Genomic DNA, 25,899 nt, shown 5'->3' on the forward strand with positions numbered 1-25,899 from the left:
ATTATAAAGTTGAATGTTTCACAATATATACATAAAATGTAAAAGTAGAAAGTTATAAAAATATGTTCCATATGTTACATTTTGTAAATAATTTAGCCTCGTTACAGGAGTTTCCATGACTTCAGCATTTCTTATTGTCCTGCTTTTTAGAAACTATGATGGAGCAATGAACCTCCTAAGAAAATCCTTTGGTGTGTTTCTCAGCAGATACAACAAAAGGTCTATATGAGGCAGCCAGTGAATGATGCTTGGCCTCCCCGCCCCCTCTGAAACCTCACAGCCTCACTGAATGGGACAGAGAAGAACAGTGAGAACAGGCTGGGAGCAAAGCTCTGAGGTCTGGAGGCTGCTGCACACTACTCAAGAGCTTCAATCCTCAGGACCCACAGGAGCTTGCCCTCTACAGAACACACATCTTGGGGTTTACATTTCTTCTTCTATCTAATCTGTTCTTATGGAGGGGAATTTATGAAAATTCTGAAAGTTACAACAGGATCTCAATGATCCAGACATTGGAGGACTATCATCACAGTCAGTAGCAGAGGTAAGAAGCACATCATTCTGGATAAGGTCTCTGCACTTTCCCCAGCTCATGTGATTAATGTGCACTTGTTCTGATCTTATCTGTAACTTCTCACTCTTTTATTTTTCGGATTTCGCTGATGGAGTCTCTTCCCCCAACTATTAGCTCACATTGGGCAAATTGAGTTGTCAAGTCTGTCGTACAGTTCAATAATTAATTAATAGATATGCCCATTGCATTGTATGAGATGGCAAATTAGTGATTTAGATTATCACAAACCTCAATTTACTCCCCTATAGCTACTGTATAAGCTACTTCACTTTTTTTCAATGCAAAGTTTGCTCTTTTGAAAAGTAATGGGCTTGATTCTGGTCGTTGCCTGTATTCACTAAATACAGAAACTGGCCAGTGATGTTAGATCGGGCTTTGGTTCCTGCTGACATATATTTTCTGCTAATGTGATGTATTGATTCTGGCAAAAGTGATAAATGAATCTATTGTCAGCACTGCGCTGTAAATCTTATTACAGATCTATAGACGGGACAGCGGAGCTCAATAAACATGCCCGTCTCATAAAATGTGCCGCTATACTACGCAACTCTCCCATGTCTAAGCAGGCAGTGCACCAAAAGCTATACTGGAAATATAGCATTTTTTTTCCAGTTTTTTGTAATTTTTCTTTTCCTGCTTTGTATTAGAGATCATTTATCCAAACATCATCTATCTGGGCTGTGGAGGTGGTGAGCCAAACTTCTGATTTCTGCACTCTTTATAAATGACTCTAGTACAGTTTTAGGCTGTGTGCCCATGTTGCGTTTTTTTTAAGCGTTTCCGCAGCGTTTGTGCCGGCTCAGACGCTGCAGAAACGCTTAAAAGAAGCTTCACATTAAATTGCATGCCTTTTCGGCTTTTTGTGCCAATGCATGCGTTTTTAACCGCTCAGGAATCGCTTAGCGGCTAAAAACGCAGCATGCTCATTAATTTCCGCATAGTTGAGCGTTTTTAGCCATTCCCAATGTTCCCAGAAAACGCATGTCAAAAACGCGTCAAAAACGCGAGGCTTTTTTGCACAAAACGCGCAAGAATCACGAGGAAAAAAGACGCGCGTTTTCTGGGAAGGGGATCAGTTTCCGGGGCGTTTAAAAATGCTAGCGTGGGCGCATAGCCTTAACGTCAAGCTTTTCATCATAAAGTTCGATTTCTGAAGAAATACTTTAAAAAAATTGCATAAGGCCTCATTCAGATATTTCTCATATGTATAAACATGTAGTTCACCAGTGTTTTCTCAGTGTGACAGTTTTTACCATCAGTGTTTCATCAGTGATTTTTCACATATAAACAAAAAAGTAAAGCTTCTTCTATCCATTACATTTTCATGGACCCATAGACTTGGTAATTTTCATCCATGACTCAAATCAATAAAAAACGTGAATAGCACCATAGGCTTTAATGGGTACATATAATAATCACAGAACACGTGGTTTATAGACAAACTGATAATAACTAAATATGGAAAACACTATACATTTAATAAATGAATGATACATTTTAGCCTACTCTGACAGCACCCAAAAATTAGACTGACTCCACGCCTCTGACTCCCACGGATTGGCTACCTGCAATAAAGAAAACTTTAGGCCCAAGTCATCATTTGAGGGTTTTTTAGTCACTTTTCTGTTTTTGTTTTGTGGTATTTGGTGACATTCTTTACAATGGCACTATGTTTCATGAATATTCTATTAATAAAAATTGTATTAACTTTTTTGCACCTTTTTATAGCAAAAAGTTGCATGTCACAAGCAACTCTAGCATTTACGCAAAAATGCGTTTCCTACAAAACATAAAATCACTCCAGGGTAGGGATGGGGTTTGGAAGATGGAGTAAATTTGCACCAAAATTTTGTGATTTTCAAAATACCACAGCCATATTGGTAAACACTACAGAACCGCCTCTTAATCTACAGCATCCTTGGCGGCTCCTTCTTTTATTATCTGAACTGGTGTGGTCATCGTTTTGGAGTAAAGCACGTGATGTTGCACCACACCGGCTAATTACTAGAAGAGCAGAGGATGCCATCAGGTAAGAGGTGGTTTTCCGGGGCTCCCGTCCAGCAGCCACAGATTACTGACGTGGCCACTTGACCAAGTCTTGCAAACCGATTCGTATTAGCTCTAGTAAACAGGTGAACCCATAAACAGTCAAATCACACTTATAACTAGACATAAAGAGTAAACACAATAGTGAATTGAGGCTCTTGTTTTCATTGGTAAGCTACATACACCATCAAATGCATATATTTAGTAAGGGCAAAGGAATAGACATGATGAAATTCAAATTGCCCATCCATTTTTTTATGACATGTACATAATAAACATCAACCGAATATAAGTCTTATTTGTTTACTCTTCTATAATAAAACTGTCCAGAATTAGAAAAACATGGCTACTTCCTATAAAAAACAGCGCCATCCCTGACCATGTATTGTGTCTGGTATTGCAACGCAGCCCAACTGAAGTCAATGTAGCTGAGCTGCAATCGCATGCACAACTCAGGTCTGCGGTGGAACTGTTTATGAAAGAAAGCAGTCATGCTTTACTAATCCTGGACTACTCCTTTAAGGAAAATGCATGTTGCTGACATGCAGAGTACGCAGGTAGAGGGCAGTGTACAAAATCATACAACCTCTTTACTTCAGGAATACCTATAGACTTTAAACATCGGAGTAGTCCCCGCTTATCCCTATGTTGATGTTTCAAAATGTCAATTCAGTTTAATCCGCTTTTGCAAGATCTTGAAGCTGTGGAGGAAGGAAGCTGCTGTCAGACTCAGCCATACTTCGCACAGAAAAGATAAACATGTTTTATTCCCATGTTTAACTAATCCAACTATACATGCACAATGCATACACAACTCTGAACTAGCACTGCATATACAGATTAGGAAGCACTCACAGTGCTTTTATCTCCGAACTCAGTGAATATGTGATCACTGGGCGCTGATAGGGAACAGAAGCTTCTGGGTCCTAGGAAATCCAGACAGCTCTTCTATGCAGCCAGGAAGCTGAAATGTCTTGTAGCTGGCACTAATATACCATCCCCAGTTACAAGAGAAATAAATTAAAAAAAAGAACATATTGATGTTTAAATGCCCTCCTCACCCTCTCCCAACGGTCTTTTAAGATCTCATGGAGGGCACAGTGTATAAAATAAATTTTAAAAAAATTGCAAAAAGAAAACAAAAAGCAAGAGTAGGAAAAAAAGAGACCTCGTCAGTCTAAATTGCTATTTCCCCCTTTGAGAAATATACCCAATACATAAAAATAATTTCTGTGTGAAGTGGAATACATTTTACATTGCTTTAGTGGACCTTTGTGGTCATAAATAAAAAACTAAAGAAATAAAAATGTGAAAAATAGACACGCATTTCCTATTTACCTGAAAATGGTCCTGATCAGGAAAAGAGGTAATGAACTGGTTTAGTAATACTGCACCACAAATGGGTGAATAATATGTGAACCAGTTTGTTTGTACTGTCATTATCACTTTGGGGGACTTGCATGTTTTTCTTCATTTTCTGCTTATTTCGGACCTGCATATGACAACATTTAGGACTTGTGTTTCCTTAGTACAGTGATAACCATACTGCCGACATGAGCTGCGCTGACGGGACTTTGTGTTTGTGTTTACACCTGCTGGACAACAGCTGTAGGTTTCGTCACAGGAGCACAGCGCTCCAATTACAGCCCACTCCTGCCCAGTAAGCTGTGGAAACACTGTTTTTTTTGGCAAAAACATGATGCGTCCTGAGCAAAGCATGGAAAGTGAATTAGAGACACCCACTGTGTGGAAACAGGTGTAAAAGACATTAGATCTATTTAGGCTTGGAGTGCGAATAATGGCAGATGACTGGTCGGTAAGACACTAAGCAAAAATATATACTTTTGTAGCTGGGTAGTTCTGGAAAACTCACTACTAATGAGTAATGCAAATTGCTACATCACAAAACTCCATTTCGATATTTGTTTTTCATTTTTAGAAAAAGTCTCCAATTCTGGAAAGGAATTATGTTGCGCCGATAGTTTGTGTTCTACAGTTTGAAACTTCACAGAATATTTTGCTATTCCTATGTGATCTATGCGGACTTGCTGGGGAGGGGGTATAATGAAGAGATCAATTGCTTTCTAAGGGCTCATACTCACATGCGAGAAACTCGGACGAGTCTCGCACGTCAATACCCGGCACTGCCGCCGGCACTTGGATCAGAGGATGCAGCTGAACACTCCGATCCGAGTGCTGGCGGCAGTGCCGGGTATTGACATTCGAGACTCATCCGAGTTTCTTGCATATGAGTATAAGCCCTACGGGTCATGAATTCAGTCTCTGTGAAAATCAACCACAATAAGCCATTTAAAAACACAGAAGTCCGCAAAAAAAATTGCATCATATTCTCTTCCATATTTCGGATGAGACTTGCCTATTCCAGTCTATAGGTGCACAAAAAAAAATCGGCTCCCATATGCATCAATCATACAGCATCTGATTTTTACAAATATATTGCATTTCTTAACATAGGAAACTTTATTTGGCCTTGTATTTGTTATTCACTGCTGATGTATAAAAATGGATGACATACAGATGTTAATAGGGTCTTGTGAATGTAAGCCCCATAATTTTTTTTAATGTAAGCACATCAACCCCATCAGGTTTAAGACAATGTATTCATTTTATATTCAGTTTGCATTATAAGTAAGCATAATAAATAAATTGTGAAATCTGGCGACAGATCTACTTTAACGTTAACAACTCAACATTGGAAACTTCTGTCGTTTTTAAAGAGATTTTTTTTGTAATCTGCATTTCCTACGCAACAAAAACTGTTTTCACACCCAGTATGCATGCAGCAGTATAGGTCTCATGCAGTTTTATATTCTATCTTATTAAACAGTATTCAAAAATAAAGCCAAGTGCATCCTATTTATGTTTTCACGCGTGCCCAATGTTTGTGGACAGGTTTAAATACATAAATGGGTTTTCTTATCTGAACACCATTAGATATATCTTATAATTAGGGACGACATTAGGGGCAGGCAGGCTAGGCAGCTGCCTAGGACCCCTGCTTCCCCATGTGCCCCCAACCAGTGGTGCGCCGCTGTCATGATCCATGCTGGATCAGAACATATAAAAAGCCCAGGTAACCTTTTTTTTTTCCTAAGCTGTGCTTAAGGTTGGTTTTTGCCCCCTGTGGCCATTAGGATTATTGCACTGTGGTGTCGTTTGTTCTAAGTTTGCCCCCGGTGGTGGTGAGCACCATTGCACTCTAGTTTCTTTAGTTAAGTGCACATGATTATTATGCAGGTGTGATTGCTGGCTCTGCTATAAAAGAGTCACAGGTGTTGCAATCAGTGTTGGTGATAGTGTTCATTTCAACCATCCTTGTTGGAGGAAGGAGCTGGAGAGCGTTCCTTGCAGCACTGTCTTAGCCTGGTGTGAAATAGTCATATAGGATTTCCTTGTAGCTCTGACAGAGCTTGGTGGCAATGAATCAGGAGGAGAGCTGCATGCTGGTGGTGGACTCTGTTGCCAGGAGCAAATGCAACAGAGTAAAGCTAAGTGGTGTCTCCCTGTTTGTGTTTTTCTTTAGTGTGTATTAGTACAGCGGTGGGACCAGTGCCTGCGCCACCCAGTTCCCTAGCAAGGGATAGGTGTAGGGTGTGCTAGGGTGACAGTTTCCTGATTGGCGCTCGGTGCGGAACCGGCATAGGGAACATTAGGAGCGTTAGGGACACTGACTCAGTGGAGTGCAGGAGGTCTCCACGTCCCCTTTCCCTATCGCAGGGCCCACCATTGTAACTGTTTCCCTTCCCTTTGTCTTGTTGTTTTAGTTACCAGCCTGCGAGCCGTGTCACACAGGACAGTATCGCATGCCGCGTCCTGTTGTTCTAGTTACCGGCCTGCTGGTCGCGTCACCCAGGACGGGTCCACATGACATTATCACCAACCTCAACTTTTTTTCTGCTGAGCCATGGACCCAGTTCAGCCCTTTGCCCAATTGCTGCAGACCCTTACTAATGAGATTAGGGGGCTGCGCGGAGGATTGGTGTGGCAGCTGCGGCTGTTGGTGGGCTCTGGGGACTTGGTCCAGGAACAGGCTCAGCCAGAACCCAAGATATCCCTCCCTGACAGATTTTCTGGAGGGAGAGATCAATTCTTGGTGTTTCAACAAGCCTGTAAATTGTATTTCAGGCTGCGCCCTCGTTCATCAGGGAGTGAAGATCAATGGGTGGGAATCGTTATGTCCCTTCTTAAAGGGGATCCCCAATCCTGGGCCTTCTCCCTACCGGACGATTCTCCATCTTTAGAGTCCATGGACGGGTTCTTTGTGGCTTTGACGCTTGTTTATGGGGATCCTGATGGCGTCGCCCTGGCGGAATCTCAAATCCATAGGTGTAAACAGGGAGCCCGGGTCGCTGAGGAGTACTGCTTAGAGTTTAGGAGATGGGCCACTAATACTCAGTGGAATGACCCTGCACTTAGGAGTCAATTTGTGCAGGGTTTGTCTCCAAAGTTGCAGGATACTCTGGTGCAGTACTCCGCTAACAGGTCGCTGGAGGCCGCCATGTCCCTTGCCATCCAGGTGGATAGACGCCTTAGAGAAAGACATATACAAAAAGTGCCCACTAATCCTCGCTAGGGAGGAGGACTCACCAGTGCGGACGGAGGAACCCAGACAGCCTGGTGTTGTTGATACAAAAAAGGGGGTGTCTGCGGCTCGTTGTGGTGGGGGGGTATGCTTTTCCTGTGGGAAGCCGGGCCATTTTATGAGAGCCTGCCCAGTTCATGCCAAGTCTCCAGACAAACTTATGCAAGTAGGAGGAGCTAGTTAGTGTACGGAGCTGCCTACGGTTCGGGGAGTGGTGTCGGCATGTTTGTACTGTGGGCAGACTGGTCATGTCCTGAAGGCTTGCCCATTGCGCGACAAATTATCTGTGCCATCTGAGAAGCCACATTCCCCTGGTCGCTTGGAGGAAGGCGACCAGGGAGTATACATTTCCTCCATTTTGCCCTCCCAAAGTACCATGTCAGCAGAGGTCTTGGCTGGCGGGGTACCGGAGGTGATACCAGTGTTTGTGGACAGCGGAGCAGGAGTCAGTCTGGTGGATGCTCGCTTTGTCCAGACTCATGGTCTGAGGTGTAGGACGCTAGCTCAGCCTATAAGTGTCCGGGCCATAAACTCTGTTCCACTGAGCCAGGGGAGCTTGACCAAGGTCGTAGAGAATATCCATCTGCGTATAGGACATCATGAGGAGTCCTTGTCATGCTATGTCTTGGAGGGATTGCCAGTACCTATTGTTTTAGGCCTCCCTTGGCTGAAGAGACACGACCCAGTAATAGATTGGCGGGTGAGGGAAATGGTCAGCTGGGGGCACTCGTGTGAGGACTGCTGCCTAGGAACTACTGTCTCTGCCGTCTCTCTTCAATGGACCCCTTCCTCTCCGGTGAGGGTAGCAGATGTGCTGCAGGAGAGTGGGGGTAAGTCTCAAACCTCGCCATTGGCCAACCCTGGGAGGCACACACCTCGTGGTGGAAGGGGTCGGAGGGTGGTGTACCCCTTGGTGAGGTGCGGGGGTGTGAGTGTGGTGACACTGGGGGACACCTCTGTTGTCAATCACAGAAAGAGTTCTCCAAGTGGTGACAAACGAGTGGCAATAAACGTTCAGGTCCGGACCTGTGTGTGAACAAGCATGTATGGGTGGCCACCAAAGAACATCCAGTGGAAGTGTGTTGTGGAGTCTTACCAGCTCATACCAAACATATACATACACAACTCATTCCCCAGGTCAGAGCTTCGGAGATGTGTGTTGCCTCCAGAACATACGTTGCCAATACCAGCAGGCTCGTTTCTCATCAACCTGACATGCAGGTAGTTGCTGGGATGAACTCTGGGTCTGGGCGTCCCCGCTGTAGGTGGTTCCCTGATGGGGAGCGGTTTTGAGGGTCCAGAGGCCCCTCATTAAGGGGAGGGTACTGTCATGATCCATGCTGGATCAGGACATATAAAAAGCACAGGTAACCTTTTTTTCCCTAAGCTGTGCTTAAGGTTGGTTTTTGCCCCCTGTGGCCATTAGGATTATTGCACTGTGGTGTCGTTTGTTCTAAGTATGCCCCCGATGGTGGTGAGCGTCATTGCACTCTAGTTTCTTTAGTTAAGTGCACATGATTATAATGCAGGTGTGATTGCTGGCTCTGCTATGAAAGAGTCACAGGTGTTGCAATCAGTGTTGGTGATAGTGTTCATTTCAACCATCTTTGGTGGAGGATGGAGCTGGAGAGCGTTCCTTGCAGCACTGTCTTAGCCTGGTGTGAAAGGAGATATATGGGATTTCCTTGTAGCTCTGACAGAGCTTGGTGGCAATGATTCAAGAGGAGAGCTGCATGCTGATGGTGGACTCTGTTGCCAGGAGCAATTGCAACAGAGTAAAGCTAAGTGGTGTCTCCCTGTTTGTGTTTTTCCTTAGTGTGTATTAGTACAGCGGTGGGGCCAGTACCTGCGCCACCCAGTTCCCTAGCAAGGGATAGGTGTAGGGTGTGCCAGGGCGACAGGTTCCTGATCGGCACCCAGTGCGAAACCGGCATAGGGAACATTAGGAGCGTTAGGGACACTGACTCAGGAGAGTACAGAAGGTGTCCACGTCCCCTTTCCCTATCGCAGGGCCCACCGTCGTAACTGTTTCCCTTCCCTTTGTCTTGTTGTTTTAGTTACCGGCCTGCGAGCCGTGTCATACAGGACAGTATCACGTGCCGCGTCCTGTTGTTCTAGTTACCGGCCTGCTGGTCGTGTCACACAGGACGGGTCCACGTGACAGCCGCTAATAGCAGCACACCATGCGGCCACTATGGGACCTGTGAGTCAGGGGGGCCCGCTTGGCACCGCTCCCCACACGCTGCATTCAACTGTATCGACATCTTTGATGCCGATACAGTTTAAAGCAATAATGGAGGACAAAGCGTCAGATGACACTCCTTACCCCATCATTCCCCTCTGCCTCTGATACAGCGGGTGTGCAATGACGTCACTTCATCATACACCATGCTGTTTGCTGGGCAGATGGCAGTGCAGCTGCTGAGCCTGGAGCAGAGTCGGGAGCAGAGAGGTAATCAGGAGAGGTGAGTATTGTGCTTTTTAAAAAAATATATATATATCAGTGAGTACTGGTGGACATAATACTGTAGGACTGGATTATTTTCTATGGGGGGTGTTTTATACTCTGAAGGGGCTACATTATATTCTATGGGGGGCGGCATTATACTATTTAAGGGGGCTACATTATATTCTATGGGGGACTGCATAATACTGTATGAGGGGCTACATTATATTCTGTGGGGGGCTGCATTATACTGTATGAGGGGACTGCATTATATTCTATGGGGGCTGCATTTTATTCTGTGGGGTGGCTGCATCATACTCTATGGGGTGGCTGCATTATACTTTGAGGGGTGCTGCATTATACACTATCAAACTATGGGTAGTGCATTATGCTATATGTGTTATATGGGACCTGCATTTTATTGTATGAAAGACTATGGGGAATGCACTATACTATATGAAAAACTATGGGGTGCATTATACTATGGAAAGTGCATTGTACAATATGGAGGACTATTGGGGTGCATTATACTATATGGAAGACTATGAAGAGTGTACTATACTACAGCTCTGGCAAAAATTAAGAGACCACCACATCAAAATCCTGTCATGGGCAGCCCATTCTCCAGACCTGAACCCCATTGAAAACCTCTGGAATGTAATCAAGAGGATGATGGATAGTCACAAGCCATCAAGCAAAGAAGAACTGCTTAAATGTTTGCGCCAGAAGCAGTGTGAAAGACGGGTGGCAAGCATGCTAAGACGCATGAAAGCTGCTTTTAAAAATCATGGTTATTCCACAAAATATTGATTTTTTAACTCTTCCTGAGTTAAAACATTAGTATTGCTGTTTTTAAATGATTATGAATTTGTTTTCTTTGCATTATTTCAGGTCTGAAAGCGCTGATTGTTTTTAATTTTGACCATTTCTCCTTTTCAGAAAAAAATGCAATTTATTGCTTGGAAATTTGGAGACATGTTGTCAGAAGTTTGTAGACTAAAAGAACAATTTACATTTTACTTAAAAATATACCTATAAAGAGAAAAATCAGACAAACTGAACATTTGGAAGTGATTTCTTAATTTTTACCAGAGCTGTATAGGTACGACTATGGAGAGTGTATTATACTATATGGAGTGCTATGGCGAGTATATTATACTCTATGAGGGGCTTACATTATATTCTATGGGGGCTGCATTATACTATATGAGGGGGATGCATTATATTCTATGGGGTGGCTGCATTATACTGTATGAAGGGGCTACATTATATACTATGGGGGCTGCATCATACCATATGAAGGGGCTACATTATATTCTGTACGGGCTGCATTATACTATATGAGGGGGCTACATTATATTCTATGGGGTGGCTGCAGTTCATTCTATGGGGTGGCTGCATTATACTTTCATGGGGCTGCATTATACTATATGGGGGCTGCATTATACTCTTTTGGCCTATAAGCAGTGCATTATACTATATGTGACCTGCTTTATACTGTATCAAGGACTATGGGGAATGCATTATACTATATGAAGAACTATGGAGTGCATTATACTATGGGAAGTGCATTGTACTACATGGAGGACTATGGGGGGTGCATTATACTATATGTAGGACTATGAGGAGCATATTATGCTATATGGAGGGCTATGTGGAGTGTATTATATTATATGGAGGACTATGGAGAGTGTATTATACTATATGGAGGACTGAGGAGTGTATTTTAATATATGGAGGACTATGAGTAGTGTATTATACTGTATGGAAGACTATGGGGAGAGTATTATGCTATATAGAGGACTATGGGGAGTGTAATATACTATATAGAGGACTACGGATAGTGTATTTTAGCATATGGAGGACTGGGGAGTGTATTAAACTATATGGAGGACTATCGGGCACATTATATTATATGGAGGACTATGGGGTGTGCATTATACAATATGGAGGATTGTGGTGCACATTATACTATATGGAGGACTGTGGGGTGCATTATACTATGTGGAGGACTATGTATATGTGTATTATACTAAACATGCAAAATACTGCCTATTCATTGAGTGATTGGATTGTTTATGCCGGAACAAAAATCATTATTCTCAGCAGCACATCGCCCCCTGAAAACTACAGATATGCTGCTGATAACAGGATACTGTATGGGGACAGATTGAGCTGGTGTAAAGAGGCCGGGAAATAACCGTTGAACGACTTAAATATTGTTAATCACACTTGTTTCGTGGCTTGGACTCGGCGCTTGTAAATACAGCCAAAATGCTTCTGCGTGATGGTGCAATATGTGAGCATTTGGGTCCCTATTTTAAACTTTTGCTTGGGGCCCGACTTTGCCTAAAACCAGCCCTGTCTATAATCTACATCGATGTAAAGTAAGGTCTCAGCTTGGGAACTTCTTTCATGTGACAAAATAGAAAGAAACAGTAAAAAAATACTGAGAGTTCAATTCATTATTGAATTTCCATTTGTTTTGTCCAGTTTTTGTTTTCTGCTTGTTTTTCATTTGTCCCTTATTCTTTTTTATTTGTTTCCATTTAATGCCTATGTTATTTTTTTTTTGTGTTTTCTTGTTTTTTTATGTTCACTACTGTTAGTGTGGTTTGGGGATTCTAGATGTTTTCATATAATTCATCAATTGCAACTTTTTAAAATAATGACAACATTTTTGCACAGATGTGGAGTGAGTTCATTTCCGACTGGAATTTTTTAGCAAATTTTGCATAATTTTTAGAGGAACAAGGAATTTTTGAACTTAACGGTTGCAAAAACCATTAAAGACATAATAAAAGAGAGCAATTATTATTTTGTGAAAAATTCATGAAGCACATGCACCATTTTGAAGAATTTTGGTAAAAAAGTCAACAAAATACTCAAGATAAAGGACTTAAAAAATGCAAGTGATGACTTGGACCCTTGGAGTGCAATGCATTACTTGATTTCCTATTGATATAAATAGGTTGAAAAACAAGAGAAAAAATGGAGTCCAAAGCTATTTAAATGAGATTAAACTTTTATTGTAGCAAAAAAAAGACACATGAAAGAGAACAGGACAAATTTGATATAATAGTAGATGAGGTATCATGTGAGTTAATGACCCAGGACCATAGAGAAAGATCTGATCAACACATAATCAATAGTCATAACATCCATATGGACAGCCCATAGAGGGGTAAGTAGATCAAAAAATATATTGATACAACAGAGCTGAGAGTGAATCTATAAATGACAGAGAAAATTCTCAATCAATTTGCAAAAAGCTATTGCACATTGCCCAATGTACAAGGGGCGAAGGAAAACTTCGAGGCCCACCCATGAAATCTTTTTTGCATGGTCTTATTTTGCAATGCAATATGTTATTTAGTTAGTTGAATGGTCTCATGAGCAATCTGGATTTATTTTGAATTTTTTTGTTTCAGTTACGGCATTTTAAAGTTGGGTCGCAAGGCTGAAATATGGAAATGGAGAAGTTTTTCAAAGTTCACACATCGGCTGCTGCAATTCACTCCTGTGGTTTCCAACTGCTTCAGCACCCACCCTATTCCCCTGATTTGGCTCCCTCGGACTATCACCTATTCCCACAGATGAAAAAGCACCTTGGTGGAAGGTGGAATTGCAGCCATTGCAACAGCCGATGTGTGAACTTTGCCAACTTCTCCATTTCCATATTTCAGCCTTGCGACCCAACTTTAAAATGCTGTAACGGAAACAAAAAAAATCAAAATAAATCCAGATTGCTCATGAGACCATTCAACTAACTAAGGCTAGTTTCACACTAGCGTTTATGAGCGCAGCGACGGCCTGCGCACGGCCGCCGCTAAGCCCCGCCCCCTGCCGCGCCTCCGCCGGTAGCTCCGCCCACCGGCGCATGACGCTGCATGCGCCCTGCGTCCCCTATCTTTATCACAGGGGGCGCAGGCCGTGCGCAGTATGCGTTTGGCGGCGCATGCGTCCTTTTGACGGTGCGCCGACCTGCGCCAAACGCAACCTGCTGCAGTTTGGTTGCGTCGGCGCACCGTCAAAAAGGCGCATGCGCCGCCAAACGCATACTGCGCACGGCCTGCGCCCCCTGTGATAAAGATAGGGGACGCAGGGCGCATGCAGCGTCATGCGCCGGTGGGCGGAGCTACCGGAGGAGGCGCGGCAGGGGGCGGGGCTTAGCGGCGGCCGTGCGCAGGCCGTCGCTGCGCTCATAAACGCTAGTGTGAAACTAGCCTAAATAACATATTGCATTGCAAAACAAGACCATGCAAAAAAGATTTCATGGTTGGGCCTCGAAGTTTTCAGGCACCCCTCGTATATCAAGTCCATAACAATTCTCTGTAGTAATATGAATGGCTGACACTAACACAAAAGAGCCTCAATATATGTGTAAGCAAAGTTGCCTGAATGGTTCTAATTGTCCCAGAAAAAATACCACCATGAAAAGGTGTAGGGTCAAATGGTATATGGACCAATGACGGACAAAAAGTGCATGGGTGCATCTAACAACAGCTCAGATCAGCGGTGAAAAAAACATACCCATCTTGGCTTGATTTGACATATGTGCTGGTCAGGAACCCCAACGCACGTTTCGCGGTTAAAATGCCACTTCCTCTGGGTGCTATGTAATATATTTCTTGCTTGTAGGGTGGCACACAGTTGAGCCTTAATGGTTAAAGAACCTGGGCCTATGTTAATAATGCTGCCATTATATCTTTGTGAGAAGGGCTTGTCCAGTTGGGATTGGGAATATTTATTTTTTAATTTTTTTCAGTAATCCAGGCATAGTGTGGTGGACTGGAAAGTGTTGAGTGTTTCCATAAATGAAGAAGTGTTAGGATGTAAAATGATGTCAGTACATTACATCAGTACATCGCTGGTCTTATTTTCCTTGGGATCTATTCATTTGGTGCCTTCCATTTTAACTGCTGTAAGCAATTAGCAGTTTTAGGGAGGAGTGCTTTGTGGCTGATTTTGCTTACTCTGATGCCTGGGAACTGTCACACAAAGCCTTCTACTTTGCCTTTTGGCATGTGTATTTAGGTTTGAAGAAAATCTCATTCCAAAGACAGATGCTATTTAGGATGTATGTAGAGTATGATGCTCCTATGATAATGGCGTCTTTCATTTTAGATTGTCTTCAGCAATGAATATGGAAGTATTTTTTTTATGTCTTCACTTTTTTGTACCTGTCTATATTATCGTTATTGTTTCATATAGTAAAAGTTTCATTTGACATAGTAGCAGGTTGTATCTCCATGCCATCATCTGGTGGAGTCTTGTCAGGACTTTCTTATTATAACAATAATAATGGCCACATTATACCAAAGTATACCGGTAATGTTACAAGAAATGTAGCTTAAAGATGTTGTCCACTACATTCTAAAATCCCCCCCTTGTATAGAAGTATTTTTGTAAATACCTCTTGTTGGCCTCTCTGCCTGTAAGTGGCGCTATCGCTGACCGCTCATTCAGCATCTAGTGACCCTGGCTGTAGCCACCGCTGATGTCACATACAAGATTTAAATCGGTGGGGGGATTATAGAATGTACAACCTCTTTAATATTGCAACACGTCATATGTAAAACACCTTGACTAGTCACAAGGGATGGTACTTTTTCTAGAAACAGTCAATATCAACAGGAATCATGCTGAAAGATGCGTTATTAATGTCCCAATAAGTCCCTGACCTCCACTCACTGAGTTTGAGGCACCTGAGTTGTCTTCTCCTCGGGCATCACCATAAAGCCAGGTGTATGTCTGAAGATTTCACACTTCATTCTTGAGCTGAAAACAGTGTGTAAGATGGGGGCGATGGCGTCAAGGATGCCTATTTTGGCATGATTACTGCAGATTCTGCGAGAATGTTCCAGAATGAGGTTCAGCACCAGATAGCACTTTTCCGAGTTATACGTTCATGTGAGCGAGCCCTTAGGCACCATTTTTTAATAAATCCATTGCAAGATTTACCTAGAATACTCTATTAAGTCTGTTACTATTCTATTAATTGCGCATATAAAAAAACAGATGTCATATAGATGGCAAAAACCGACATACAGAGAACATACAGTGGAAACTTTGACTACAATAAGGTATGAAAAAAATGTTTGTTTTTTATGGAAGAAAAAGGGATGATTTTTAATATGACTGTGAACTTAGCGTAATGGAATTTTATTTAGCGGCACACAAAATGAAGTCTAATCTACTTCACCATTTAAACATGAATAGATTTGTTTTTTGCAAGAAGTATGGTCAATGATAGCAGATGCGTAGGCTTTCTCCACGTGTAGAAGTGCTCTGCTGTTCCTTTGTCTTTTGATGTTGGGGTTATGTGAGAACTCCATGATACAATATAATTAAGATGTAGCAGATTAAAATATATTACTGAAGAAAACTTACTGTAATTCACTATTGATCTTTATAATGGAGAAAATGTTAAAACATACACTATCAACCACCAGCATTTTGTTTATTCCTTCACAGATTTGTGTTACTGTAGGTAGTAAAAAAATTGATACACATACGGGCATTCGCATATAAACATTTCTATCCACCTCCCAACCATGGAATTAGTGCAAATCAATTCACTGAACCAGGTCCTACAGCCATGTTAGTAACCTGTGGTTGCTGGGCAGGAGCCCTGAGAACCACCTCCTACTTCCTGGCATCTGCAATTCTTCTTTGACTAGCTGACCTGGTGTGACATCATTGTTGTAGAACGACACACATGAAACATTGTGCCAGGCTAGCTAATGAAAAGAAGACCCAAAGATGCTGGGAAGTAGGAGGTGGTTCTTGGGGCTCCTGCCCAGCGACAACAGATTACGGAAGTGGCTACTGAACTGGACACTATGAATCAATTTAAAGCAACTCCTCTACCAATTACAGTCTAAGCTGAAAAACTACAGATTAGATTAATCCCATGCATTACTACTGACTGTGTAAGCCTCCACAAGCGCCACAATCACTTCACATTACAAGATTTGCATGCAAAAAATGTTGCACACATACACATTTATTGAGTCAAATAATACAAAGCAAGACAAAAGCATTAAAAACAAGAAATAAACACGCAAACATAACCATAACCCCCACATAATTAAAGGAACACTAGAACATTTCTAATTCCAAATTGATATTGCGTAATACAAAATAGTACAGTAATGAAGCGATCGCATCAATGGAGGCTAATACACCCATGTAGAAGTAATACAGTATTTGTAGTACTTATTACTGACACATTTATTGTTCTTCATGATGCCACTGCTTCATTACTGTACCATTTTGTATTACATGAGTTTGATATTAGAGGTGTTATACTTGAGGGTCTCATCTCTTATTTTATGGGTAGTTTATACAGTATGTGTCACCCCCTTTGACCATATAGGGTGTTTTGGTTTTGCTTGTGTGTTTTGTTAGTTGTTTTTTTTATCTGTCCATCTTACTTTCTATTATTATTGGACTCAATAAGTTTCTTCTACTTTTTTGAGCATATGTATTGGTGTGCACAGGTGTTTTGTATGTAAATCTTTCTGTATGTTGTAATTATTTTAGATTACACACTGCATATTACTCTAATAGTATCCACCAGAAAACCAATGCTAAAATATCACCATATCAGGTAAACAGGAATACTCCGAATAATTAAATCAACACCACAAGAAAGAGTACAAAAACCTGTATATAATACTAAAAATGCCAAATTTTATTAATATTACATCATAGAAAATGTTTAGGACAATACATAGTTCAAAAATTACACATAATTCAAAAAATTAAAATTAAGAAAGGCATGAACAGTAACAATGTGGTATAGATAGTTCGTATAAGGACAGGGTATACAAATCCGAATTAGATTGTCTATAAAAATAGCACAAACTTTTATCACACTACATATATGGCCACTAAGAATAGGAGACTAACCTATATAAAAATGTGCATAATTAGTAATCACCTATAAAAAGAGTTATGAGCTCCAAATTATTCAAGTGCCATACTATAATCAAAAACAGGACTTCTTACCCAATATGTCCAGATATACCACACGTAGAGCAGCCCCAACGCGCGTTTCGCCGCCTATGACTCTTTTTATAGGTGATTACTAATTATGCACATATTTATATAGGTTAGTCTCCTATTCTTAGTGGCCATATATGTAGTGTGATAAAAGTTTGTGTTATTTTTATAGACAATCTAATTCGGATTTGTATACCCTGTCCTTATATGAACTATCTATACCACATTGTTACTGTTCATGCCCTTCTTAATTTTAATTTTTTGAATTATGTGTAATTTTTGAACTATGTATTGTCCTAAACATTTTCTATGATGTAATATTAATAAAATTTGGCATTTTTAGTATTATATACAGGTTTTTGTACTCTTTCTAGTGGTGTTGATTACATTACTCTAATAGTGAAGCCAATCCTCAACCCTTCTGTAAGCTCCACAATCCCAGCTATTTGTTCGAAGAAGTTAAAGGAAACCTCTCAGATTGTACAGTGCAGTACAATCTGTTAACCCCATTGTGTAATGAAAGAGAAGCTGACCAGAATGATTTATAGGTTTGTTGGAAAAGTTTCAGTGTCACTTACTATTTTATTCATTGAAGTTCCTGGTATTTTTATGTATATGAGTCCAGTGGCTGGTCCTGTTAGTGATTGACAGCTATCTCCGCATGCAGGGAGGACTGTCACTCACTGAATAGAACCGCCCACTGGACTCATGCATACAAACACCAGGGACTTCAATCAATAAAATGCAAAGTTTACAGTAACTTTTCCAACAAAAATGAATATCATTCTGATCAGCTCGTCCTGCCTGCAGATCAGATACCATTTTCAACTTGACAGTTTCCCGTTAAGTTAAAAAATGTAAAGGATTATGACTCTCTCTTATCCAACATAGTATTGTATGTTACCATATACCGTGTTCAACAAAAGTAGACTATGGGGGGGTCTTCTGTTGTTAACAACAAAGTCCATTTTTCTTTGTAGTCAATGAAAAAATTCTAGGTATCGGGATATGGAATCCAGTGTTAGTTGACCATTCATGAAGTTAAAGGAGCCTTCGGATTGACTCTCTAAAGCTAGAAAAACCCTCTGATTTGACATAAAATATCCTTCTTGCAGTTTTTCCTGTGCTGGCTTAACTTGAGAAGATAGGTGACCACTTACTGAGGTGGCTTTTTGAGGAAGTTTTGGACCCTCCAGTCCTGTGCGTGAGAGGTATGGTTGGCAAGTAACCGGTTGCCACGGGACCCCATTTTCCTTTTTGATATGTGATTATAAAGAGTTATATAGGCTTGTCTGTATGGATGTAAATAAGAAACACGTTGCAGACGTAGTACACTTTGAACGTCAGAAAGGGAACATTAATTCTGCATTTATTATATTAGCTTTCATATTCCAGATCATACAAAATTAAATGAACACTTTTTATAGGGCCACTGGGGAAATAAATTGAGCTCACTATAAACATTTAAATGTGCACAATGGAGTTTCTGATCGTTGATTACGTAAATTAGTTTTTCGATGTGAAACGTAATTTGATGCACAGAATGATTTTATCTAACGTACAACAGATAAATTGATGAGAATCTTAAATAAGAGACACTGGCATCAGAGAATCACAGAACAGCGATCATTTATCATTCATATAACAGAAAGCATGAATGATTACGGTATTCTAAGCTCAGAAACGGAAATCTCAAGTAGGCAGTGGCACCTGTCAGACCCTTTTCTTATTGTCTCCATTTGGCCAATTGTAACCGATAAATTGATGGGAGCAGTTTCTGTTCACTCTCGTTTTAGGATTCATGTTGTGTGAAAGCTAAAATTGTAGAACATGCAAAAATCCATTAATACAAAGTCTTCTCATTGAAATGCAATTTCCTATGGTGCATTTTGTGGAAGTGTTAATGAATTACAGAAATGGCAATCCTAACCTGTAGATAGCCCTAATATTCCTGTGGCCAACTAGTCAGGTACTGGAATAATATTTCTGGCGTAAGAAGCAGGACGACTTACCATGAATTTGATAGGCAGATATAGGGACGTCCCATCCCGCCCGCCCTGCCTTTTTTGGCAAAACTGTTTGAAACTGGAGAAAAAAACAAACATTTTTCGACTATTCAAAGTGTTTTTTGTTAGTTTTCTGGCTTAAGCACTTTGTTGTATGGGCCTCAATATGTTTTTTTTCAGTAGAAACCAAACCTTAAAACACAGTCTACAATGAATTTTTTTTTTTTCCAGAAATCACTTTCAGATGTTTCCAACTATTCACACGAGGAAAATGGTTGTAGAAGAGTGCTATGATTTACTTAGCGTGTAATTGTTAAAGAATGTCATTTTTCTAAATAAATGGAATTTCATAATTGGAAAGTCTATCGCGCTTCCTCCATCCGGATTACTTTACCAGTGAATTAGTCTAGATTACTTAGGAGATTCTGTGCATGCTACTTTGCACATTTAAACCTATGAGAGCATGACATTTAAAAGCAGCCGTGCATGGACACGATGTGAGGGAACGCAAAGCTGCTTTGTCAGGGGTCACTTTGAACAAGATACCTGTTAAATCAGCTTTTCTACCAAACACGAAGAGGGCTAAATAATATAACGCCTGACTGTTCCTGTTGAGAAAAGTGCGAGAACAAGTGATATATTCTCATTTTGCTGACCATTTGTACCGATAAGGCCTCTTTCACACATCAGGTTTTCGCCGTCAGGCGCGATCCGGCGCTTTTGACAGAAACCGGATCCGGCGAAATGCAATGCCGGATCCGGTTTCCCCCCCATTGACTTGCATTTGCGCCGGATCGCGCCGGATGGCCATGCCATTCTGCGGATCCGGTGCGTCCGACTTTTTCACACAATGAAAGCCTATGAGCGCCGCAATGCGCCTGATCCGGCGAAAGCCGGATCCGGTGGCCGGATCCGGTTTTTTGGTCTGAGCATGCTCAGTAGCTCTGCCCACAAGACATATATAAAAGCAAGACAGTGGGACCCACAGCCACACCCAACATGCCACCCAAGAAAGCAACCAAGCGCAGCAGGAGAAGGCAGGAGACCACTGCAGCACCATCAGCACCACCACCACCCCAAATGGAGCAGCAAATGGAACATGCTGAGGAGGGGAGGCCAGCAGCAGATGAGAGACGGTAATTATCAAATCCCCCATTCCTCCAAACTAGGGCTATTGAATATCAAGATATTCATTGGCCCTTTGTTTCTCTTTATTCAACAGCCGCCCAATAGATGCAGCAGCAGCAGCAGCAGCAATGGCAGCAGCTGGAACACCACCCACAGGCATGGAGTGTGGCCACCAGGAAGACAGCACATCATCTTCTGGGAGCCCTCCCTCGCATCGTCAGCGTTTGACGGTAAGTTTTTATTTCCAAAATCCATCATCTCTGTAATATATGTCTATTCATTGCCTTTTATTTCAAAACAGGATTCACAAGATGAAGAGGAGCTCCCAGAAGAAGAAGGAAGGGGTGGACAGACACTTGGAGTGGGCTCACAATTGGTAAGTTTTTTGCATCAAACGCAGAAACACAACATCACACTACACACAACACATAGAAAACAATGTTCTGCAGACCACACACAGCAAACAAATGCCTACATCCAAAGACATAACATTTTTTGTTTTCTTCTCTAGTCTTCCCAATCTGGTGCTCGGCCAAGAGGTCCTCGCAGTGCCTCCCAGGGTCGTCGGCGACAGCAACGCGGCGGTCACCAGCGTGTAAGTATAAATATTTTTGCTTTGTTTTTTTGCACTTTTTATTTCATTTCTTTTGTGGAGGCTAATTATGTTATTTTTGTCTTTTTCTTTAACAGCCTTCACAGCGTGCTCCCGACTCTGACGGTGAGGATGGAGGACTCGATGTGGACCACCTCATCGATCTCGTCAGAGAAAGGGAGCCGCTCTGGAATATGGCTGACCGCCGCCACGCTGACCTTATCGTTACCCGACGACTCTGGGAGGAAATCTGTTCGCTCCTTGTGGGCCGCTGGGAGGACCTCGATGTTCGGGCCCAGATTAAAGAGCGTAAGTATATACAGTACCGGTTGCTTGATGTAAACCAGTGTTTCCCGAACTCCAGTCCTCGTGGTCCCCACGGATCATGTGTTCAGGATTTCTATTTACTATGGAAATCCTGAAAACATGACCCCTGGGGACCATGAGGACTGGAGTTTGGGAAACACTGATGTTGTATACTAACCACTCCTTTCTCGTTTCAGGGAACAGAATTGTGAATCGGTGGCGGTCTGTGAGGGATCGTTTCAAGAAGGAGTTCAATAAAGAGATGCGGGCCCCGAGTGGATCTGGAGGACGCAGGAGCAAGTACAAGTACGCACAAGCCCTGTCGTTCCTCCGGGAAACAATGGTCACTAGAAGGTAAATATTACACACCACATGTGAAAAAAAATGTTAGATGTAACTTTTTTTTTTCAGCCAGGGCCATACCATGTCAGTATTTTAATTGTTTTTTTTTCTCTTTATTCCACAGCACGGTGAGCAGCACTCGGGAGCCTGCACGATTGGACCCTTCTGAGGCGATCCCTGAGGAGACCGGCACCGAGGGACACTTCGACCGCCCCGGTACATCTGCACCTTCCCAGCCTTCCCACACATTCGACCCATCTGTCCCATCCACCAGCACAGGAGCATCGTGGCCGCCTACATTACATGAAGCTGCTGGTGAGGAGATCGCTTTCCCTTTACCCCACCCTTCTGCCCCTGCCACCTCTAGTACACCTGCGGGTACTGGGCGGCAGCGGCAGAGGGGTCAGGAAAAGAGTTATGCGCCAGAGTTCTTGCATCTGAATGCATCTTTCCAGAACTGTCTAAAAGTCTTGTCAGAGCAAATCTCCGTAGGCTTTCAGCAGATCAACTCCAGCATTCTGGAGGTGAAGACACTTCTGCAAACCATGCATTCAGAAGCAAGATCTTCGCCAAACCACACCTTTTTCAGGTCTGTTGTGGAGCGCCTGGCAACACTATCTCCTACCCAGCAGATGCATGTAATGCATTCGTGCCACGGTGCTCTACAGCAGGTTACCTCCCAACCTCCTCCTCCCACCACAGTAGTTCCTCCACCTGCACCCCCTCCAGCCACTTTCCATCCTCTCCCTCCTATTACATCTGCACCCCCTCCAGCCACTTTCCATCCTCCCCCTCCTATTACATCTGCACCCCCTCCAGCCACTTTCCATCCTCCCCCTCCTATTACATCTGCACCCCCTCCAGCCACTTTCCATCCTCCCCCTCCTATTACATACCAGCAACCTCACCAGTACCAGCAACCTTCCCAGTACCAGCAACCTCCCCAGTACCAGACATCTCCCCACTTCCAGCAACCTGCCCCGTACCAAACTCCTTCCCCGTACCAAACTCCTTCCCCGTACCAAACTCCTTCCCCATACAACTTTCCATCAACATCATCTGCTCCTACAGTCCCTGCCCAACCCTCCACTCCACCGCCCACCACCTCTTCTGCCTCCCACATGTCCACCCATTCTGTAGCTTTTTCCACACCATCACCTCTAACAGTTCCTTCCCCATCACGATCCCAGTCCTCTCTCCACACTCCCATTGTCGAAGTGTCCCGCAGCCCCTCCAGCAGTATTTCCACCCCACACTACACCGAGTTATAATGTTTTTTTTGTAATAAAAATGCCCATTTGGTTGGTTTCAAACCTTTATTAAAAAAGTTTTTTTAACTTTAAAAACAGTTTACACAAAAAAAAATATTTTAAATAAAAGTTAAATTATTCTTTACACTGGTTGTCTGTCATTTCTTTCTGCGGCGAAATATGTTTAAAAAAAAGGTTAAATACAGGGTATTTAAAAGGTAAAAAGGTATTCAAAACCAGGTATATAACTGTGGGTAAATTTTAGCTTTTTGCCACAGTTGTGTTCCTGGTTGTGTTTGAAGCAAAGTATTTCACCTGAAAAGTTGTGTTTATTGTTGGTGATTTCCTAACAATGTACACAACTTTTGTTAAAAGGTGAAATACTTTGCATAAAACACAACCAGGTACACACCTGTGGCCTAAACCTAAAAATAGAGACCATGACAAGATAGCCAACTTTGGTTGGCAAAGGTATATACTGTTGGTCCAGAAGGTACACAAGTTTGGTTAGGGCACAAATCTTTCACACTCTGTCATCCTGCCAGTGTACTCTGCCTTGAGGTGACATAAAGTATAGTGCAAAATTGTCCCTCATTACTGAAACCGTCACAGAACTTCTAGTGGTAATATTTCCAATGACAACATCCATCTTCGCCAGTAACTTGCTCTTCTTTCCAACCTGCACTTTCTCCTCTACAACCTGTCAAAGAAGGGCTGTAGGAACATGCTATATATAGTTTTCCAGTAGCCAATCCCGTTCGGAAGGCCACAAGGGTCAATTTTAAAAACCGGATCCGGCGTAATCCGTCGAAAAACGGATAGAAAAACGGATGAACCGGATGAGACGGATCCAGTTTTGTCTGTCAAGAACAAGACGGATCCGGCAGAAAACCGGATCCGGCACATCAGGTTTTACAAAACATTTGCCGGATCTGGCATTCCGGCACGACGCCGGATCGCGCCTGATGCCGAAAACCTGATGTGTGAAAGTAGCCTAAGACACACACCATTTAGAAGCTAAGGATTTCTGGATTATGAGCTTAGAACGTAAGCCAAAATGATTTATAGCGGTAGCATGGTTTTGTATTAGGAAAAAACATAATAGGCCCTATAGCAGGCAATGAATTATTGGGACCACCCTTCTGGCATCTGTGTATAGCTATGTAGTGTCACTAATCCTTAGATTAGAGTCATGAATGGGACCTTGGACAAAAATGCCTATTTTCAGCATTCAGGATATGTGTTTAATCACAATCTATCAACAAGATAACACACCCAAAACTATTTTTATGAGCAAGCTACTCTTTCAAACACAAATCCAGCAATATCTTTAAATGGTCAAATTGTTCCTCCATTATTGAGAAAACAGCATTTCATATTGATATGCAAAAAAGGCTGTACAGCAATTGTAGACATGGAGCCTCTGTCACTCCAGCTCTATTCTCCACCCAGCGTTATCTCCTTCTGTTTGATGGGTAGCCTCTGTGTTGCATGACTTCAGGCAGAGTGAGATGGTGCTTGGCAGAGAATAGAGCTGGAGTGACAGAGGCTTCACATCTACAAATAGTTCTTCAGACTCATTTGCATATCAATTCAAACACTATTTTTTCTTTAATAAGGAACGGCCTAGCAATGGAAAGGTAATACTGGACTTGTCTATGAAAGAACTATAAAGCTATATAATTGGTTCGGGGTGCTGAAATGCTGCTGATAGATTCCTTTTAAGGTCGTTATCATGCTTAATAGATTCATAGTACTGGACCTATTGGTTTCTATACATTTGTCAATCCCTGGACTCAATACTTCTTGGTATACCAAAAGATGATCAATGAAAATACAACTACTGATACCCACCACAATCTGCTAATTGAAAGGGCTGGAAAGGCCATTTCATTGTTTACCAGGCACTTCTGTGAACAATTTATAATGGCTTTTCCCGATACTGCAACTCACTCCCGTTCGATAGAATGAGCCAACGTTGTGGAGAGCTGCGAGAACAAGGCAGAACAACTACAAAATATACAAAGCTGTGCCTAATAAGCACTAAAGAGAACTCAGTGGCCACATCGGTCAGCTCATTGTGGTATGCCAAGAGTTGGACCCTGATGATCTATCATTATGATAGGTCATCAATATTAAAATCCTGGAAAACCATTAGATATGCTTATATTTCAGATGAGAACCCATGCAACATACAATTTCCTAATACTTTTCTATACTTCATTAAAGAAATATAAATGTCTTGATATGTATACCTAGACTAACCCTTGACTATAGCAACATTTTTCTTTGTGACACTTTGGTTTATAACACATTTAGGGGCCGAATCATTAATAAAAGCTTTAATAAATGTCTTGCTGGAGTATGATACACTGAATTCATTAAGACGCCACTTAACTAATTTGGCACATCTTCTCTGTGGCAATCAACCTAGAGTGAAAAACCCAAAATTTGCTACAAGTGGGTACAGAAAGTATTCAGACCCCTTTAAATTTTTCACTCTTAGTTTCATTGCAGCCGTTTGGTAAATTCAAAAAATATATTTCAGTTTTTCTTTTTTAATAAACTTGCAAAAATTTCTATATTTCTGGGTTTT

General features: G+C 42.0%; 1 protein-coding gene across 1 annotated transcript in view; it reads left to right on the forward strand.

The window, feature by feature from the left end:
• The first annotated feature begins 210 nt into the window (after positions 1-210).
• Positions 211-25,899, forward strand: part of MEGF10 (multiple EGF like domains 10) — a 177,681-nt gene continuing 151,992 nt past the window's right edge. Inside the window, exon 1 of the mRNA XM_073557265.1 lies at positions 211-544. The gene's annotated coding sequence lies outside the window, so the exon portion shown is untranslated. The remainder of the gene's footprint in view (positions 545-25,899) is intronic.

This window comes from Dendrobates tinctorius, unplaced genomic scaffold, assembly GCF_039654945.1.
Source record: "Dendrobates tinctorius isolate UK_male_01 unplaced genomic scaffold, ASM3965494v1 ptg000003l, whole genome shotgun sequence".
Lineage (NCBI taxonomy): Eukaryota > Metazoa > Chordata > Amphibia > Anura > Dendrobatidae > Dendrobates > Dendrobates tinctorius.